Source organism: Lissotriton vulgaris, unplaced genomic scaffold (assembly GCF_964263255.1).
Source record: "Lissotriton vulgaris unplaced genomic scaffold, aLisVul1.2 SCAFFOLD_732, whole genome shotgun sequence".
NCBI classification, from domain to species: Eukaryota; Metazoa; Chordata; class Amphibia; order Caudata; family Salamandridae; genus Lissotriton; species Lissotriton vulgaris.
In genome coordinates this window covers 117,903-138,201 of record NW_028247159.1, presented here as the reverse complement: position 1 = coordinate 138,201, position 20,299 = coordinate 117,903, and the positions used below count along the sequence as shown (strand labels likewise).

Below are 20,299 nucleotides of genomic sequence, written 5' to 3'. Positions count from 1 at the left end.
CACTCACTACTCTGCACTCACTACTCTGCACTCACTACTCTGCACTCACCACTCACTACTCTGCACTCACTACTCTGCACTCACCACTCACTACTCTGCACTCACCACTCACTACTCTGCACTCACTACTCTGCACTCACCACTCACTACTCTGCACTCACCACTCACTACTCTGCACTCACTACTCTGCACTCACTACTCACTACTCTGCACTCACTACTCTGCACTCACTACTCTGCACTCACTACTCACTACTCTGCACTCACTACTCTGCACTCACTACTCACTACTCTGCACTCACTACTCTGCACTCACTACTCTGCACTCACTACTCTGCACTCACTACTCACTACTCTGCACTCACTACTCTGCACTCACTACTCACTACTCTGCACTCACCACTCACTACTCTGCACTCACTACTCTGCACTCACTACTCTGCACTCACTACTCTGCACTCACTACTCTGCACTCACTACTCTGCACTCACTACTCTGCACTCTGCACTCTGCACTCACTACTCACTACTCTGCACTCACTACTCACTACTCTGCACTCACTACTCTGCACTCACTACTCACTACTCTGCACTCACTACTCTGCACTCACTACTCACTACTCTGCACTCACTACTCTGCACTCACTACTCACTACTCTGCACTCACTACTCTGCACTCACCACTCTGCACTCACCACTCACTACTCTGCACTCACTACTCTGCACTCACTACTCTGCACTCACTACTCTGCACTCACTACTCTGCACTCACTACTCTGCACTCACTACTCACTACTCTGCACTCACTACTCTAGACTCACTACTCACTACTCTGGACTCACTACTCTGCACTCACTACTCACTACTCTGCACTCACTACTCTGCACTCACTACTCTGCACTCACTACTCTGCACTCACTACTCTGCACTCACTACTCTGCACTCACTACTCTGGACTCACTACTCACTACTCTGCACTCACTACTCTGGACTCACTACTCACTACTCTGCACTCACTACTCACTACTCTGGACTCACTACTCACTACTCTGCACTCACTACTCACTACTCTGCACTCACTACTCACTACTCTGCACTCACTACTCACTACTCTGCACTCACTACTCACTACTGTGCACTCACTACTGTGCACTCACTACTGTGCACTCACTACTCACTACTGTGCACTCACTACTGTGCACTCACTATTGTGCACTCACTACTGTGCACTCACTACTCACTACTGTGCACTCACTACTCACTGCACTCACTACTCTGCACTCACTACTCTGCACTCACTACTCACTACTCTGCACTCACTACTCTGCACTCACTACTCTGCACTCACTGCTCACTACTGTGCACTCACTACTCTGGACTCACTAGTCTGCACTCACTACTCACTACTGTGCACTCACTACTCTGGACTCAGGACTCACTACTCTGCACTCATTACTCTGGACTCAGGACTCACTACTCTGTACTCACTACTCTGCACTCACTACTCACTACTCTGCACTCACTACTCACTACTCTGCACTCTGCACTCACTACTCTGCACTCACTACTCTGCACTCACTACTCTGCACTCACTACTTTGCACTCACTACTCTGCACTCACTACTCTGCACTCACTACTCACTACTCTGCACTCACTACTCTGCACTCACTACTCTGCACTCACTACTCTGCACTCACTACTCTGCACTCACTACTCTGCACTCACTACTCTGGACTCACTACTCTGGACTCACTACTCTGGACTCACTACTCACGACTCTGCACTCACTACTCTGGACTCACTACTCTGGACTCACTACTCTGCACTCACTACTCACTACTCTGCACTCACTACTCTGGACTCACTACTCACTACTCTGCACTCACTACTCACTACTCTGCACTCACTACTCACTACTCTGCACTCACTACTCACTACTCTGCACTCACTACTCACTACTCTGCACTCACTACTCTGCACTCACTACTCACTACTCTGCACTCACTACTCTGCACTCACTACTCACTACTCTGCACTCACTACTCTGCACTCACTACTCTGCACTCACCACTCACTACTCTGCACTCACTACTCTGCACTCACTACTCTGCACTCACTACTCTGCACTCACTACTCTGCACTCACTACTCTGGACTCACTACTCTGGACTCACTACTCTGGACTCACTACTCTGCACTCACTACTCACTACTCTGCACTCACTACTCTAGACTCACTACTCACTACTCTGGACTCACTACTCTGCACTCACTACTCACTACTCTGCACTCACTACTCTGCACTCACTACTCTGCACTCACTACTCTGGACTCACTACTCACTACTCTGCACTCACTACTCTGGACTCTCTACTCACTACTCTGCACTCACTACTCACTACTCTGCACTCACTACTCTGGACTCACTACTCACTACTCTGCACTCACTACTCACTACTCTGCACTCACTACTCTGGACTCACTACTCACTACTCTGCACTCACTACTCACTACTCAGCACTCACTACTCACTACTCTGCACTCACTACTCACTTCTCTGCACTCACTACTCACTACTGTGCACTCACTACTGTGCACTCACTACTCACTACTGTGCACTCACTACTCACTACAGTGCACTCACTACTGTGCACTCACTATTGTGCACTCACTACTGTGCACTCACTACTCACTACTGTGCACTCACTACTCACTGCACTCACTACTCTGCACTCACTACTCTGCACTCACTACTCACTACTGTGCACTCACTACTGTGCACTCACTACTCTGGACTCACTAGTCTGCACTCACTACTCACTACTGTGCACTCACTACTCTGGACTCACTACTCTGCACTCACTACTCTGGACTCAGGACTCACTACTCTGTACTCACTACTCTGCACTCACTACTCACTACTCAGCACTCACTACTCACTACTCTGCACTCACTACTCTGCACTCACTACTCTGCACTCACTACTCTGCACTCACTACTCTGCACTCACTACTCTGCACTCACTACTCTGCACTCACTACTCACTACTCTGCACTCACTACTCTGCACTCACTACTCTGCACTCACTACTCTGCACTCACTACTCTGGACTCAGTACTCACTACTCTGCACTCACTACTCTGGACTCACTACTCACTATTCTGCATTCACTACTCACTACTCTGCACTCACCACTCTGGACTCACTACTCACTACTCTGCACTCACTACTCACTACTCTGCACTCACTACTCACTACTCTGCACTCACTACTCACTACTCTGCACTCACTTCTCACTACTCTGCACTCACTACTCACTACTCTGCACTCACTACTCTGCACTCACTACTCACTACTCTGCACTCACTACTCTGCACTCACTACTCGCTACTCTGCACTCACTACTCGCTACTCTGCACTCACTACTCACTACTCTGCACTCACTACTCTGCACTCACCACTCACTACTCTGCACTCACTACTCTGCACTCACTACTCTGCACTCACTACTCTGCACTCACTACTCTTGACTCACTACTCTGCACTCACTACTCTGCACTCACTACTCACTACTCTGCACTCACTACTCACTACTCTGCACTCTGCACTCACTACTCTGCACTCACTACTCTGCACTCACTACTCTGCACTCACTACTCTGCACTCACTACTCTGCACTCACTACTCTGCACTCACTACTCTGCACTCACTACTCGCTACTCTGCACTCACTACTCACTACTCTGCACTCACTACTCTGCACTCACTACTCTGCACTCACTACTCTGCACTCACTACTCTGCACTCACTACTCTGCACTCACTACTCTGCACTCTGCACTCACTACTCTGCACTCACTACTCTGCACTCACTACTCTGCACTCACTACTCTGCACTCACTACTCTGCACTCACTACTCTGCACTCACTACTCTGCACTCACCACTCACTACTCTGCACTCACCACTCACTACTCTGCACTCACCACTCACTACTCTGCACTCACTACTCTGCACTCACCACTCACTACTCTGCACTCACCACTCACTACTCTGCACTCACTACTCACTACTCTGCACTCACTACTCACTACTCTGCACTCACTACTCTGCACTCACTACTCTGCACTCACTACTCTGCACTCACTACTCTGCACTCTGCACTCACTACTCTGCACTCTGCACTCACTACTCTGCACTCACCACTCACTACTCTGCACTCACTACTCTGCACTCACTACTCACTACTCACTACTCTGCACTCACTACTCACTACTCTGCACTCACTACTCTGCACTCACTACTCACTACTCTGCACTCACTACTCTGCACTCACTACTCACTACTATGCACTCACTACTCTGCACTCACTACTCACTACTCTGCACTCACTACTCTGCACTCACTACTCACTACTCTGCACTCACTACTCTGGACTCACTACTCACTACTCTGCACTCACTACTCTGCACTCACTACTCACTACTCTGCACTCACTACTCTGGACTCACTACTCACTACTCGGCACTCACTACTCGGCACTCACTACTCGGCACTCACTACTCGGCACTCACTACTCGGCACTCACTACTCACTACTCTGCACTCAATACTCTGCACTCACTACTCACTACTCACTACTCTGCACTCACTACTCACTACTCTGCACTCACTACTCTGCACTCACTACTCTGCACTCACTACTCTGCACTCACTACTCACTACTCTGCACTCACTACTCACTACTCTGCACTCACTACTCTGCACTCACTACTCTGCACTCACTACTCTGCACTCACTACTCACTACTCTGCACTCACTACTCACTACTCTGTACTCACTACTCTGCACTCACTACTCTGCACTCACTACTCTGCACTCACTACTCTGCACTCACTACTCTGGACTCACTACTCACTACTCTGCACTCACTACTCTGGACTCACTACTCACTACTCTGCACTCACTACTCACTACTCACTACTCTGCACTCACTACTCTGGACTCACTACTCTGCACTCACTACTCTGCACTCACTACTCTGCACTCACTACTCACTACTCTGCACTCACTACTCTGCACTCACTACTCTGCACTCACTACTCTGCACTCACTACTCTGGACTCACTACTCACTACTCTGCACTCACTACTCTGCACTCACTACTCTGCACTCACTACTCGGCACTCACTACTCGGCACTCACTACTCACTACTCTGCACTCAATACTCACTACTCTGCACTCACTACTCACTACTCTGCACTCACTACTCACTACTCTGCACTCACTACTCTGCACTCACTACTCTGCACTCACTACTCTGCACTCACTACTCTGCACTCACTACTCTGCACTCACTACTCTGCACTCACTACTCACTACTCTGCACTCACTACTCACTACTCTGCACTCACTACTCTGCACTCACTACTCTGCACTCACTACTCTGCACTCACTACTCTGCACTCACTACTCTGCACTCACTACTCACTACTCTGCACTCACTACTCTGCACTCACTACTCACTACTCTGCACTCACTACTCTGGACTCACTACTCACTACTCTGCACTCACTACTCGGCACTCACTACTCGGCACTCACTACTCACTACTCTGCACTCAATACTCTGCACTCACTACTCACTACTCTGCACTCACTACTCACTACTCTGCACTCACTACTCTGCACTCACTACTCTGCACTCACTACTCTGCACTCACTACTCTGCACTCACTACTCTGCACTCACTACTCACTACTCTGCACTCACTACTCACTACTCTGCACTCACTACTCTGCACTCACTACTCTGCACTCACTACTCTGCACTCACTACTCACTACTCTGCACTCACTACTCACTACTCTGTACTCACTACTCTGCACTCACTACTCTGCACTCACTACTCTGCACTCACTACTCTGGACTCACTACTCACTACTCTGCACTCACTACTCTGGACTCACTACTCACTACTCTGCACTCACTACTCACTACTCTGCACTCACTACTCTGGACTCACTACTCTGCACTCACTACTCACTACTCTGCACTCACTACTCTGCACTCACTACTCTGCACTCACTACTCTGGACTCACTACTCACTACTCTGCACTCACTACTCACTACTCTGCACTCACTACTCACTACTCTGCACTCACTACTCACTACTCTGCACTCACTACTCACTACTCTGCACTCACTATCACTACTCTGCACTCACTACTCACTACTCTGCACTCACTACTCACTACTCTGCACTCACTACTCACTACTCTGCACTCACTACTGTGCACTCACTACTCACTACTGTGCACTCACTACTCACTACTGTGCACTCACTACTCACTACTCTGCACTCACAACTCTGCACTCACTACTCACCACTCACTACTCACTACTCTGCACTCACTACTCACTACTCTGCACTCACTATCACTACTCTGCACTCACTACTCACTACTCTGCACTCACTACTCACTACTCTGCACTCACTACTCACTACTCTGCACTCACTACTCACTACTCTGCACTCACTACTGTGCACTCACTACTCACTACTGTGCACTCACTACTCACTACTGTGCACTCACTACTCACCACTCTGCACTCACCACTCTGCACTCACCACTCTGCACTCACCACTCTGCACTCACCACTCTGCACTCACCACTCTGCACTCACTACTCTGCACTCTGGAAACTCACTACTCACTACTCGGCACTCTGCACTCAGCTGGTGGTGTCTGTGTGCATGGCAGTGATGGTGTGCGTGTGTGCATGGCAGTGGTGGTGTGCGTGTTTGCATGGCAGTGGTGGTGTGCGTGTGTGCATGGCAGTGGTGGTGTCTGTGTGTGCATGGCAGTGCTGGTGTCCGTGTGTGCATGGCAGTGGTGGTGTGCGTGTGTGCATGGCAGTGGTGGTGTCTGTGTGTGCATGGCAGTGCTGGTGTCCGTGTGTGCATGGCAGTGGTGGTGTGCGTGTGTGCATGGCAGTGGTGGTGTCTGTGTGTGCATGGTAGTGGTGGTGTCTGTGTGTGCATGGCAGTGGTGGTGTGCGTGTGTGCATGGCAGTGGTGGTGTCCGTGTGTGCATGGCAGTGGTGGTGTCTGTGTGTGCATGGCAGTGGTGGTGTCTGTGTGTGCATGGCAGTGCTGGTGTCTGTGTGTGCATGGCAGTGCTGGTGTCCGTGTGTGCATGGCAGTGCTGGTGTCCGTGTGTGCATGGCAGTGGTGGTGTGCGTGTGTGCATGGCAGTGGTGGTGTCCGTGTGTGCATGGCAGTGGTGGTGTCCGTGTGTGCATGGCAGTGGTGGTGTCTGTGTGTGCATGGCAGTGGTGGTGTCTGTGTGTGCATGGCAGTGGTGGTGTCTGTGTGTGCATGGCAGTGGTGGTGTCTGTGTGTGCATGGTAGTGGTGGTGTCTGTGTGTGCATGGCAGTGGTGGTGTCTGTGTGTGCATGGTAGTGGTGGTGTCTGTGTGTGCATGGCAGTGGTGGTGTGCGTGTGTGCATGGCAGTGGTGGTGTCCGTGTGTGCATGGCAGTGGTGGTGTCTGTGTGTGCATGGCAGTGGTGGTGTCTGTGTGTGCATGGCAGTGCTGGTGTCTGTGTGTGCATGGCAGTGCTGGTGTCCGTGTGTGCATGGCAGTGCTGGTGTCCGTGTGTGCATGGCAGTGGTGGTGTGCGTGTGTGCATGGCAGTGGTGGTGTCCGTGTGTGCATGGCAGTGGTGGTGTCTGTGTGTGCATGGCAGTGGTGGTGTCTGTGTGTGCATGGCAGTGGTGGTGTCTGTGTGTGCATGGCAGTGGTGGTGTCTGTGTGTGCATGGTAGTGGTGGTGTCTGTGTGTGCATGGCAGTGGTGGTGGTGTGCGTGTGTGCATGGCAGTGGTGGTGTCCGTGTGTGCATGCCACTGGTGGTGTCTATGTGTTCATGGCAGTGGTGGTGTCTGTGTGTGCATGCCAGTGGTGGTGTCTGTGTGTGCATGCCAGTGGTGGTGTGCATGTGTGCATGGCAGTGGTGGTGTGCGTGTGTGCATGGCAGTGGTGGTGTACGTGTGCATGGAACCTACTTGCAATCAGACGTGTTGGTTGTCACCAGAATGCCTCGTTACTGCTGCCGGTAATGCTGCCGGATGCTAGGACGTGAAGAGCACACCACTCACTTGAGTCGGGTCCAGCAACTTTTTGAATATCCGACCTCACTTCCTTCCAGAGGAGGATGCGAGGTCACAGCCACGACACACATAACCACTGCCCGGGTCTCCATACTATTAGGCAGTGAGTCAGTGTTCATCTTTCTTTTCCCGCTCGCCACCAGTTAAGTCACCCATTCTTTCAGCTCAGTTTGATTCTGGTGGTTAAGTGACACCGCGGGAGCATGTCTTCATCGCTCCAGCGGTACTTAGTAATCGTCTCGGGCGGCATCAATGCTGTAGCGGCTGGGAGCCGACAGAGGGCGCACTAACAGCAACAGTCAGTGAGGTAATACATAGCATGTGAACAAATGTGACATGCAGTAGACACGGCCCTGATAGGTAAGTGCCGGTGCTAAGCACCAGAAAGCACCGGCACAATTAGCAAAGCAACCCGCTTCTCCCTATGTACTGGCGACCTTAGGCCTGCTGCTTCAGCTGCGGGGGGCGCGCGCAGCCGTGAACGGCGGCTGCGCGCGAGCACTGGCACGCAATCTGAGAGGCAGGGACGCAATCTGAGAGGCAGGGACGGCACGCGACTGGGGCAAGCCGGTGTCCTGTTGAAAGAGGGTGCCCCTCCTTAGGCGCTCGGTGACTTGTTGGGGGCCTGTTGACGACTGTGCACCTGCCCGTCCTTGTGCAAGACAGTCTGTCCAGTGCGCACCCTCATTTGGCGAACGTCACCATGGAGCGCAAAGACACGCCGAGATGAGGTAGGAAGGGGGGGTGGTGTCTGTGTGTGCGTGCGCATGCGCTGCGGCGAGGGGGGATGTTCTGTATGTGTGTGTGTGTGCGAGTGTGTGTATGTGCGGCGAGGGGGGGGGGTCTGTATGTGTGTGTGTGCGTGTGAGTCTGCTTCCAAGGAGCCATGGGAGACAGGAAGCGCGCGCGACCTGATCTCAGTTCCAAGGTTGCGCGTGCACCTCGCTTGTCTGTCTCCCTTGACTCCTTGAAAGCCAGAATGATTGCAATAGAGTCTCGGAACGACCGATTGCTTCGCAATCTGTTCGCAGTTCCGAGACCTAAAAAAGGAAGGGGAAAAGTGGAGAAAATAACCATAAGAAATAAAAGGTATAGAAGAGACTGGTCCGGATCCCTCGGTACTCCAATGAATCCTCTTCGGACTTTATCAGCCAAACAAGATTCCTGTGAATACTAAGCACATACAAATATTTTAGCCCCTAACCAAGACTCTGCTCTACTAGTTTCTTTTAGTGTCTAATCTTACATACCCAAGGGACTGCGTTGACCTGTAACTCTTCTTTCTACTGTGAGGTTCTTTTCATCTGGAGTTGTCTATTGTGTTTCAATCTCACTAAAACAAAATAACTCAATTAGTCATTACCCTCTTGCTATTCTCCTGAAGTAACATGTCTTTAATCTATTAATCTACCACGTTTTGCAACTCTGTGTCTTTATTTCTTCTTTTGTGTTATTTACTGGCTTGTGAAAACCTCATCTGCAAAACAGTAAATCGATTAATTTCCTGCTCTCTCCTTCTACTATCTGGTATTAATTTTGATCTCTTTTGACCTACCAGTACTGTACTCTGTTATCTTGGCAATTGGGTTCTGTAACTTGTTTTTCTTCTTCTTTTTAGAACAGCTGCCTTCCTGCTCGAGTGATTCTCCTCACTATTTTCAGGTAAGCGTTTATTTCCTCTTCTAACAAGTAATTGTCCCAAAGGTTTTTTAAACAAACTATTTACACCTTCCAGGAAAACTTATCGTTCCTTGTAGCTGTGTCTAGTTACTCAAACTCTATGCCTCTACTATTAACCTTCCATTAGTAGTTGTCACAGTTTGAAATCATATACAATTTCAGCGAGAAGTGTCCAGATTTAATTGTCACTTAGCTCCGTGTAACACTGCCTTCCTCAGCTTGAAGACTGCTCGAGCTGCTCCTGAAGCGACGATGTGTGGCCTCTGACTGAGTCTTCCTGAAAGTCTTTTTTCTGCCAGGAGCGGAGCTTCTACCTTCGTGGCTATAACTTCTGGAACTACTAATCTGTGTCGTTACTAGGAATTTGTATATATAAATAACTCTGAGATTCAAAAATACGTTTCTTGAAAACGTTTCTACTCTGACTGGAATTTCTCTTACTGACTCGGGCAGAATTCTCGGTGAAGTGCGCAGCTCTGATAGAGCGTGCGCCTCACCTGAACTCTGTTCTGGAAAGTCCAGAAACACTAGACTGGCAACTTAGGCTGGCAGTTGCCCTGCTCACCCGCCATGTTGGAATTCCATAAATTCCACGCCCTGGACCAGGAATGGGTCAGACTCCAATTCTGTCTTCTCGTTTTGAGAGCCCTTGCTGTCCGTTTATTAGGGAGGATCCTGACACACAGGCAGCAAGGGGGCGAGTCCAGGGGTCACGGGTGTAAATGCACAGGCAGCCTGAGCAGTGGGGGCGAGTCCACGGGTCACAGGTGTAAATGCACAGGCAGTGGGGGCGAGTCCAGGGGTCACAGGTGTAAATGCACAGGCAGCGGGGGCAGTGGGGGCGAGTCCAGGGGTTACCGGTGTAAATGCACAGGCAGCGTGGGCAGTGGGGGCAAGTCCAGGGGTCACGGGTGTAAATGCACAGGCAGCGTGGGCAGTGGGGGCGAGTCCAGGGGTCACCTGTGTAAATACACAGGCAGCGTGGGCAGTGGGGGCGAGTCCAGGGGTCACCGGTGTAAATGCACAGGCAACGTGGGCAGTGGGGGCAAGTCCAGGGGTCACAGGTGTAAATGCACAGGCAACGTGGGCAGTGGGGGCATGGCACAGGCAGCGTGGGCAGTGGGGGCGAGTCCAGAAGGTCAGAGGAGTAAATGCACAGTCAGCGTAGGCAGTGGGGGCGAGTCCAGGGGTCACTGGTGTAAATGCACAGACAGCATGGGGGCGAGTCCAGGGGTCACAGTTGTAAATGCACAGGCAACGTGGGCAGTGGGGGCGAGGCCAGGGGTCACGAATGTAAACACACAGGCAGCATGGGCAGTGGGGGCGAGTCCAGAAGGTCAGGGGAGTAAATGCACAGTCAGCGTAGGCAGTGGGGGCGAGTCCAGGGGTCACTGGTGTAAATGCACAGGCAGCTTGGGCAGTGAGGGCGAGTCCATGGGTGATGGGTGTAAATGCGCAGACAGCGTGGGGGCGAGTCCAGGGGTCACAGGTGTAAATGCACAAGCAGCGTGGGCAGTGAGGGAGAGTCAAGATGTCACGGGTGTAAATTCCCAGGCATTGTGGGGCGCGTCCTGGGGTCACGGGTGTAAATGCACAGGCAGCGTGGGCAGTGGGGGCGCGTCCAGGGGTCACAGGTGTAAATGCACAGGCAGCATGGGCAGTGGGGGTGAGTCCAGGGGTCACAGGTGTAAATGCACAGGCAGCATGGGCAGTGGGGGCGAGTCCAGGTGTCACGGGTGTAAATGCACAGGCAGCGTGGGCAGCGGGGACTTGTCCAGGGGTCATGGGTGTAAATGCACAGGCAGCGTTGGGTAGAGTCCAGAGGTCACGGGTGTAAATGCACTGGCAGGGTGGGCAGGTGGGGCGAGTCCAGGGATCATGGGTGTAAATGCACAGGCAGTGTTGGCAGTGGGGGCAAGTCCAGGGGTCACGGGGGTAAATGCAGTCAGTGGGGGCGAGTCCAGAGGTCATGGGTGTAAATGCACAGACAGCGTGGGGGCGAGTCCAGGGGTCACGGGTGTAAATGCACAGTCAGCGTGGGCAGTGGGGCCAAGTCCAGGGGTCGCAGGTGTAAATGCACAGGCAGTGGGGGCGAGTCCAGGGGTCAGAGGGGTAAATGCACAGGCAGCATGGGCAGTGGTGGCGAGTCCAGGGGTCACGGGTGTATATGCACAGGCAGCGTGGGGACGAGTCCAGGGGTCACGGGTGTAAATGCACAGGCAGCCTGATCAGTGGGGGCGAGTCCAGGGGTCACAGGTGTAAATGCACAGGCAGTGGGGGTGAGTCCAGGGGTCACAGGTGTAAATGCACAGGCAGTGGGGGCGAGTTCTGGGGTCACCGGTGTAAATGCACAGGCAGCGTGGGCAGTGGGGGCGAGTCCAGGGGTCACCGGTGTAAATGCACAGGCAGCGTGGGCAGTGAGGGCGAGGCCAGGGTTCACGGATGTAAACGCACAGGCAACATGGGCAGTGGGGGCGAGTCCAGGGGTCAGGGGAGTAAATGCACAGGCAGCGTGGGCAGTGGGCCCGAGACCAGGGGTCACAGGTGTAAATGCACAGTCAGCGTAGGCAGTGGGGGTGAGTCCAGGGGTCACTGGTGTAAATGCACAGGCAGCTTGGGCAGTGGGGGCGAGTCCAGGGGTCACAGGTGTAAATGCACAGGCAATGTGGGCAGTGGGGGCGAGTCCAGGGGTCACTGGTGTTAATGCACTGGCAGCGTGGGCAGTGGGGCGAGTCAAGAGGTCTAGGGTGTAAATGCAAAGGCAGCGTGGGCAGTGGGGGCGAGTCCAGGGGTCACAGGTGTAAATGCACAGGCAGCGTGGGAAGTGGGGGCGAGTCCAGGGGTCACGGGTGTAAATGCACAGGCAGTGGGGAAGAGTCCAGAGGTCCCAGGTGTAAATGCACAGGCGGTGTGGGCAGTGGGGGCGAGTCCAGGGGTCACAAGTATAAATGCACAGGCAGCATGGGCAGTGGGGGCGAGTCCAGGGGTCACGGGTGTAATTGCAAGGGCAGCGTGGGCAGTGGGAGCGAGTCCTGGGGTCACAGGTGTAAATGCACAGGCAGTGTGGGCAGTGGGGCCGAGTCCAGGGGTCACGGGTGTAAATGAACAGGCAGTGGGGGCGAGTCCAGGGGTCACAGGTGTAAATGCACAAGCAGTGGCGGTGAGTACAGGGGTGTTAGACGGACCGGGAGGGTCGGCCGAGGACAAGGGGAGAGGTCTCCGGGGAGAGCCGTCTCCAGCGATCGTACAGACAAGTAACTTCCCCCCCACAGATGTACACCACACAAGGATAAGGTTCAACGTTACTTTATAAGCAATTCTTCAAGTACGGTGAAATGGTACAAGGAGGTCTGGACTCAGGGGTCCCCTCTATACTAGTCTCTTGGTTGGGAAAAGGGTAGCGGGACAGTCTCGTTACCAATCTGGTAGATGAAATAGCTCACAATCCTCGAGCTCGGCGTTCTAGATGATCGGGCCGCGGCGGAGCCAGCAGGTCCCGGGAGGGTTGAAGGTAGCGACGGTCCGCGGCGGAGCCAGCAGGTCCCGATGAAGGGGGTGGTTACAAACGGTCCGCGGCCACGCCAGCAGGTCCCGACGACGATGAAGGTTTCAGAAGGTTGCGGCAGCGCCAGCAGGCAGGTCAATAGTTCGCAAGGCAGGGCTACGGCAGCGCCAGTAGTCCGTCAAGGATGAGTTCTTCACTGCGTCTCTCGACTCCAGGATACAACTGCCTTCCTGCTCTGGAGCTGCCCCAGTTATAGGTCTGGCGCCCTTTGATGTCCGGACCCTCGCACTTGGAGGTCGGGAGGTCCAGGATGAGGGAGTCCAGACACCCAGCAGGGGGGTGGAGCCAGCGCCTCGGGAAGCTGGGGTGATCGGCACCTGGCGGGGGAGAGCCATCGACACCTCTTTCTCCCATTGACCTGCCAAGTAGTCCGCTCACCTCCTGGGTGGATGGTGGTGCCGGGATGTCGGGGCCTGGCCAGGCCCAGGGTTAGGGTCGATCGGAGGCCACGCGGCCTCGTGGTGCTGTGTCCAAGATGGCGCCCAGGCCGGGCGAGAGAGGGCCGGTAGGGAATCGGGCCCATGATGGGGAGATGTCCAGGGGCAGGGGTCTCATAGGAGACGGGAAACGGATGGTTGCGTGTAACACCTGAAGGGCCAGGTTCGGGCCTGGTCGTGCGGGGAGGGAGCAAGCCTTTCATGTGGCCTGTCCAACATGCGTCCCCCCCAGCTGAAGGCGGGGAGAGTCACCCATCCTCTTGGGGACTCTCTTCGTCGAGGCGGAAAAAGCGGGACAGGCCATCCGCGTTGGCGTGGTCTTGCCCGGGTCGATGTTCCACAGTGAAATCCATCCCCTGCAGGGAGATGGACCAACGCAAGAGTTTCGGGTTTTCCCCCCGCATCTGCATTAGCCACTGCAGGGGCCGATGATCGGTCTGTACCCGGAAGTGGGTGCCGAAGAGATAAGGCCGGAGCTTTTTGAGGGCCCACACCACGGCGAAGGCCTCCCTTTCGATGGTGCTCCAGCGTTGTTCTCGGGCCAGGAGCCGTCTGCTGATGAAAGCCACCGGCTGGTCAAGTCCTTCGGGGTTCAGCTGGGAAAGGACCGCCCCAATGCCATGGTCGGAGGCGTCCGTTTGGACGATAAATTCTCGGCTGTAGTCGGGGGCCTGGAGCACAGGGGCGGAGCACATGGCGGCCTTCAGCTTCTCGAAGGCCGCTTGACAGTCGGGGGTCCAGTTGACCTCCTTTGGTTGGTTTTTGGATGTGAGTTCCGTGAGGGGCCCTACAATGCTGCCATAGTCCCTCACGAACCGCCGGTAGTAGCCTGTGAGTCCCAAGAAGGCGCGGACCTCGGTCTGGGTGATGGGGGGCTGCCAAGCCTGGATGGCAGTGATCTTGAGTTGCAGAGGGGCCACCAGACCGCTTCCCACCTGGTGCCCGAGATAGGTCACGGACCCCTGGCCAATTTGGCATTTGCTGGCCTTGATCGTGAGGCCAGCTCGTTGAAGGGCCTGTAGCACCTCTCGGAGGTGGTGGAGGTGGTCGGACCAGTGGCGGCTGTACACAGCGATATCGTCCAGGTAGGCGGCGCTGAACTCTTCGAGTCCCGCTAGGACCTGGTTTACTAGCCGCTGAAATGTTGCTGGGGCATTTTTCATGCCGAATGGCATGACCTTGAAGTGGTAGTGGCCATCAGGGGTGGAGAAGGCAGATCGTTCTTGGGCCCGGGGTGTGAGACCGATCTGCCAGTAGCCCGCTGTCAGGTCGAAGATGCTGAGGTAGCGGGCAGCTCCCAGGCGGTCGATTAGTTCATCTGCTCGGGGAATGGGGTGTGCGTCTGTTCTGGTGACCGCATTCAAGCCCCGGTAGTCGACGCAGAACCGGAGCTCAGGCGTGGTGCCGGGGGCGGCTGCTTTGGGGACCAGTACCACAGGGCTGGCCCAGGGGCTGTCTGAGGGTTCGATGACCCCGAGCGTGAGCATCTTGGCCACCTCCTCTTGGATGCAGGCCCGTACCCGATCTGGTACGCGGTAGGCCCGATGGCGGACAGGAGGACTCTCTCCCGTGTCCACGTCGTGTAAGCACCAGGGGGTGACCCCTGGGGTGAGGGAGAACAGGGTGGCGAACTGCAGCAGGAGGTCTCGGCAGCCTTGGCGCTGTTCCGGGGTGAGGGCCTCCGAGAGTCGGACCCCGTCCACGGAGCCGTCCTTCTCCCGAGTCCGTAGGAGATCAGGAAGTGGTTCGGAGTCCTCCTCGGCTCCGCTGTCTGTTGCCATCAGGAGGCTGAGCTCTGAGCGCACAAAGTGGGGTTTCAGTCTATTGGCGTGGAGGACCCGGAGAGGGTTCCGTGAAGATTCCATATCGATGAGATAGGTGACAGGGCTCTTGCGCTCGACTACTTTGAAGGGCCCCGTCCATTTGTCTTGCAGGGCGCATGGTTCGGTGGGAGACATTACCCACACTTGTTGGCCGGGTTCAAATTCGATGGAGGAGGCATTTTGATCGTACCACCGTTTCATGTCTTCTTGACTGGCCTCCAAGTTTGCTTTCGCCATCTCTCTGAATCGTCTGGTCTGGTTGCGGAGGGTTAGGAGGTACTTGAAAACATCTGGAGGGTTCTTTAGAGGGGGCATTTCCCAGCCATCTTTGACTAGGCTGAGCGGCCAACGCACAGGGTGTCCATACAAGAGTTCGAACGGGCTGAAGCCGAGGGACTTCTGGGGGACTTCTCGGTAGGCAAAGAGGAGGCATGGCAGTAGCACATCCCACTGGCGATGGAGGGGCTCTTCCAACCCCCCAATCATCCCTTTGAGCGTGCGGTTGAACCGCTCAACCAGTCCGTTCCCTTGAGGGTGGTAGGGGGTCGTGAATCTGTAGGTGACCCCACACTGTTGCCAGAGGGACTTCATGTACTTTGAAATAAAGTTTGTGCCCCGGTCGCTGACGACTTCTCGGGGGAAGCCTACCCGGGAGAAGATCCCCATCAAGGCCCGGCCGACTACCGGGGCTGTCACAGTTCGTAGGGGAACAGCCTCGGGGTAGCGGGTGGCGTGGTCCACCAGTACCAGGATGAACCGATGCCCTTGTGCTGTACGGGGGTCCAGGGGCCCCACAATGTCTATCCCCACCCTCTCGAACGGGGTGGTGACCACCGGGAAAGGTTGCAGAGGTGCTTTAAGCTTGCGGCCGCTCTTCCCGCTGGCCTGGCACGTGGGGCAGGACCGGCAGTGCTGGAGTATGTCGTTCCTCATCTTGGGCCAGAAAAAGTGGGTCACCAGGCGACTGTAGGTTTTGTCCTGACCCAGGTGGCCAGCCAGGGGGACATCGTGGGCCAGGTTTAGCAAGAAGTCTCTAAAGCGTAGGGGCACCACTAGCACTCGACTGGCCCCTAACTCTGCGATCCTCGGTTCGCTGTACAACAGGTCATTGTCCCAATAGACCCAATGGGTTCCGGAGATATCCCCTGCACTCTGGGCGAGGGCTTGTTGGCGGAGTCCCTCGAGGGAGGGACAGGTCTTCTGCTCGTGGCGAAACTGTTCCTGGGTGGGCCCCCCCTCCTGACGCCACTGAGCCAGGCCGGGAAGGTCCTGAGGCTGAACGAGCCCCTCGGGAGTTTGCTCTGGGGGGACGGCACGGTCGGTGTCTTCTACTGGCGCGACCGGGGGAGGAGGTGCCGGCCATTCATGTTCTTCGGGTCGGGGGGTGGCACGGGCAGCCATGGACCGGGTGGTTACGCACGCCCAGTCCGGGATGCCCAACATCCCCAGGTGCTCCCTCCTCTCTACGGCGGCCCACGGGGAACTCTCCAGATCATTTCCCAGGAGACAGTCTACGGGGGCATCATCTCGGACCGTCACTTTCAACATGCCGGAGACTCCTCCCCACTCGAAGGGGACGCAGGCCATCCGACATAGACTCTCCGAATTGTCGGCTGAACGGACAGGGCAGAGAACGTTCGGCAGGATCTGTTCTGGGGTCACCAGATGACAGCGGACGGCTGTCACACTGGCCCCTGTGTTACGTTGGGCTTCGGCCCTGCGTCCATTAATGTTCACCCACTGACTGTACTTCCGGGTGTTGGCGGGTAGGGGGACCCGCGGGACCATGTCTCTTCCCCCTAGGCACGCTAGAACCATGGCGGCGGGTTCCCATTCTTGGTGTTCTTGCTCACATTCCTCGTATTCTTCGGAGATTTGTTCTTCCCCCAGGGCGGCGGCAGCCATCTGGCGGGGTCTCGGAGTCTGGCTCTGTGGACAATTCGGGTCGTTTGCGTAGTGGCCGACTCGCTGGCATCGGTGACATGTGACATTGGCTCTGTATCCCGGCAGCGCCGGGGTGTTGCCCCGGTTGGCCGGGGGTGGGGTGCTGGTAGCGGGAGCGGCCGGGGTGTTGTCTCTTCCTCGTCCCTGGCCCCCTCCTCCTCCTCGGGGACCCTGATGACCGTGGTTGTTCCGGACCTGTTCATGCGACCCATTTCGGCCCACTCGGGTAATTTCCCACCGGTCAGCCTCGGCGGCGAGCTGCCGCGGATCAGTCAATTTACTGTCGAGGAGGTGCTGCCTGAGCTCGACGAAGCAGTTGTTTGATAGATGCTCCCATACCATGAGATTGAATAGTTGCTCGTAGGTTGTTACGTTGCTTCCCTTGATCCACCCCTCGAAGGCTCGGCTGAAATAGTTCACGTATTCCACCCAAGTTGTACCCGGGATCCGGGTGCAGTCTCGGAACCTCTTGCGGTACATTTCGGGTGTGAGCCCATAGCGGGTGAGGAGGGTAGCTTTCATGTGGTCATAGGAGGTCATCAGATGGTCGGGAAGCTGCAGCAGGGCATCGCGGCCCTCATTGACGAACCTCCCCCATAGACCGGCTCCCCAGTCGCTGCGATCGATCCGGTGGGAGGTCATAGCGATCTCATAGGCCTTGAACCACTGCTGTATGTCGTCATCTCGGAAATATTCTCGAACGACATCCTTGGGGATGTGTACCTTCTTTTCTGTTGCCCCCGGGGTGCGCGGTTGTTCGGGCACCCCTAATTCTTTGTTCTGCTTGCGTAAGTCTATCTCAGCTAGTTTGCGCTCGTGTTCATATGCCAGTCTCTTCTCTTCGAGCTCTCTTTGTCTCTGTTTCTCTTCCCGTTCTTCTCGGAGCCGCAGGTGTTCCAGGTTCAGTTTTTGTTCGGCTAATTTGAGTTCGCCATCCATTTTGAGCCGGGCCATTTCTAGCTCGTGTAGTCGGTTTCTTTCTCGTTCTTGGATCTCATCTTGCGAGAGACCCGTTCTTTGCTCCTCGGGAGCCGTGGTGTTTTTCTCTGCTGCTGCGCCATTTTGGTCCGGGGGTCCGACGGCCCCAGTTTCTGCCCATGACTCAATGGCGTGCTTGAAATCGTCTTTAGTACTCAGACCGGTGGTAGCGATACCTAGTTCAATGCAGAATTGTTTCAACTCACGATGGCTGTATTCTTCCAATTTCTCCATCTGGAATTTCTCGGTGGATCCGCTTTCTTTGGTTGGCATTGTGGTTTTGTCGTGGGGTGAGCTACTCTCTGTACGATTACGCGTCGATTCGGATCGCGCCGCTGGCCACCAATGTTAGACGGACCGGGAGGGTCGGCCGAGGACAAGGGGAGAGGTCTCCGGAGAGAGCCGTCTCCAGCGATCGTACAGACAAGTAACTTCCCCCCCACAGATGTACACCACACAAGGATAAGGTTCAACGTTACTTTATAAGCAATTCTTCAAGTACGGTGAAATGGTACAAGGAGGTCTGGACTCAGGGGTCCCCTCTATACTAGTCTCTTGGTTGGGAAAAGGGTAGCGGGACAGTCTCGTTACCAATCTGGTAGATGAAATAGCTCACAATCCTCGAGCTCGGCGTTCTAGATGATCGGGCCGCGGCGGAGCCAGCAGGTCCCGGGAGGGTTGAAGGTAGCGACGGTCCGCGGCGGAGCCAGCAGGTCCCGACGACGATGAAGGTTTCGGAAGGTTGCGGCAGCGCCAGCAGGCAGGTCAATAGTTCGCAAGGCAGGGCTACGGCAGCGCCAGTAGTCCGTCAAGGATGAGTTCTTCACTGCGTCTCTCGACTCCAGGATACAACTGCCTTCCTGCTCTGGAGCTGCCCCAGTTATAGGTCTGGCGCCCTTTGATGTCCGGACCCTCGCACTTGGAGGTCGGGAGGTCCAGGATGAGGGAGTCCAGACACCCAGCAGGGGGGTGGAGCCAGCGCCTCGGGAAGCTGGGGTGATCGGCACCTGGCGGGGGAGAGCCATCGACACCTCTTTCTCCCATTGACCTGCCAAGTAGTCCGCTCACCTCCTGGGTGGATGGTGGTGCCGGGATGTTGGGGCCTGGCCAGGCCCAGGGTTAGGGTCGATCGGAGGCCACGCGGCCTCGTGGTGCTGTGTCCAAGATGGCGCCCAGGCCGGGCGAGAGAGGGCCGGTAGGGAATCGGGCCCATGATGGGGAGATGTCCAGGGGCAGGGGTCTCATAGGAGACGGGAAACGGATGGTTGTTGCGTGTAACACCTGAAGGGCCAGGTTCGGGCCTGGTCGTGCGGGGAGGGAGCAAGCCTTTCATGTGGCCTGTCCAACAAGGGGTCATGGGTGTAAATGCGCAGGCAGCGTGGGGGCGAGTCCAGGGGTCATGGGTGTAAATGTACAGGCAGTGGGGAAGAGTCCAGGGGTCCCGGGTGTAAATGCACAGGCGGCGTGGGCAGTGGGGGCGAGTCCAGGAGTCACAAGTATAAATGCACAGGCAGCATGGGCAGTGGGGGCGAGTCCAGGGGTCTCAGGTGTAAATGCAAGGGCAGCGTGGGGGCGAGTCCAGGTGTCACGGGTGTAAATGCACAGGCAGCGTGAGGGTGAGTCCAGGGGTCACAGGTGTAAATGCAAGGGCAGCGTGGGCAGTGGGGGCGAGTCCAGGGGTCACAGGTGTAAATGCACAGGCAGTG

At 55.2% G+C, this 20,299-nt stretch overlaps 1 protein-coding gene across 1 annotated transcript in view; it reads left to right on the top strand.

Moving 5' to 3' along the window:
- Positions 1-20,299, top strand: part of LOC147665614 (uncharacterized) — a 151,157-nt gene that overhangs the window by 86,616 nt on the left and 44,242 nt on the right. Inside the window, exon 2 of the mRNA XM_086949643.1 lies at positions 9,785-9,828. The gene's annotated coding sequence lies outside the window, so the exon portion shown is untranslated. The remainder of the gene's footprint in view (positions 1-9,784; positions 9,829-20,299) is intronic.